Below are 1,258 nucleotides of genomic sequence, written 5' to 3'. Positions count from 1 at the left end.
TTTTTCCTGTATCTTTTACAGACCTATAATTTTCACCAGAAACATAGAAAAGAGGACACCCAGAGTTCCAGATCTTTGCCAGCCCATCACTGTGAAAAAGCAAAGTCAACCCGTAATCCTATTACCATTTCATTTTTCGAGACCTATAAAACTTTTTCCTTGCTATCAATAATCACCAACATTTCTAAATGCTCCATTTACTAGATTCCTAAACTTTTTCTAAGACTAAAGAGTAAATAACAGTAACATTTATAGAACAGAAGTCATTTAAGTAGTTTTCACAAACCAATTGACTAAAATTTTAGCTAGATTTCTAAGAAATATCATAAAGACACTGTAGCAGATTGTGTTATTTTCTGTAAATATTTGCAGCCCATCTCTTGGGAAAGATTATACTCCCTCACTTCACTGATGTCAATCTTGGTCATATAACTTGTGAAGAGTGAGCAGAAGTGGCATGTGCCACTTGCAAGTAGAAATTTAAGGGCCATTGCAGTTTGCCAGTTTCTTTTCACTTCTGTGCTAGACCAGAATATTCCAGATAAGGGCTCCATCAACCAGGGGTCCAGAGTGAATACAACATGGAGCAGCACTGGGACCAACTCAGGAGACTATGTAGAATAAGTGAGAAGTAAACTTTTGTTCATGTTAGTCACTGATATTGTGGGTCACCTGTTACCACAGGATAACCTAGGCTATTGTCCTAAATGACTAATTAGAGGATGTAAAAATCCTGTTATATTCTGTGCCTGGACCTTTTAAATTTTTTTTTTTTCAACGTTTATTTATTTTTGGGACAGAGAGAGACAGAGCATGAACGGGGGAGGGGCAGAGAGAGAGGGAGACACAGAATCGGAAACAGGCTCCAGGCTCTGAGCCATCAGCCCAGAGCCTGACGCGGGGCTCGAACCCACCGACCGCGAGATCGTGACCTGGCTGAAGTCGGACGCTTAACCGACTGCGCCACCCAGGCGCCCCTGGACCTTTTAATTATAATGATATAAAGATGGCAGTAGCAAAAAATAACCTCATTTATTCAGAAAGAAGCATTTCAATGTTTCCTATAGGCTAATACAATTAAGACAGGATATAAGACTAAATTTTGTCTGCACTGAACAACAAAAGTGTTGCAAGGGATTCAGAATCCTAAAGAGTTTTTGAGTTATTTACAGGATACAAAAGCATGTAACCAGAGGATCACATCCAGAAATAATGTTGGCCATTATTTAGGGATTATCTTTAACCTGGGAAAATGGGG

General features: G+C 39.3%; 1 long non-coding RNA gene across 1 annotated transcript in view; it reads left to right on the top strand.

Moving 5' to 3' along the window:
- Positions 1 to 604, top strand: part of LOC147577541 (uncharacterized) — an 18,643-nt gene extending 18,039 nt beyond the window's left edge. Inside the window, exon 5 of the long non-coding RNA XR_015240379.1 lies at positions 22 to 604. This is a non-coding gene — a long non-coding RNA (uncharacterized LOC147577541). The remainder of the gene's footprint in view (positions 1 to 21) is intronic.
- The last annotated feature ends 654 nt before the right edge of the window (positions 605 to 1,258 follow it).

This window comes from Puma concolor, chromosome C2, assembly GCF_028749965.1.
Source record: "Puma concolor isolate L17-30 chromosome C2, mPumCon1.1.hap2, whole genome shotgun sequence".
In the NCBI taxonomy this organism is placed as follows: Eukaryota; Metazoa; Chordata; class Mammalia; order Carnivora; family Felidae; genus Puma; species Puma concolor.
This window is presented reverse-complemented; position numbering and strand designations above follow the sequence as displayed.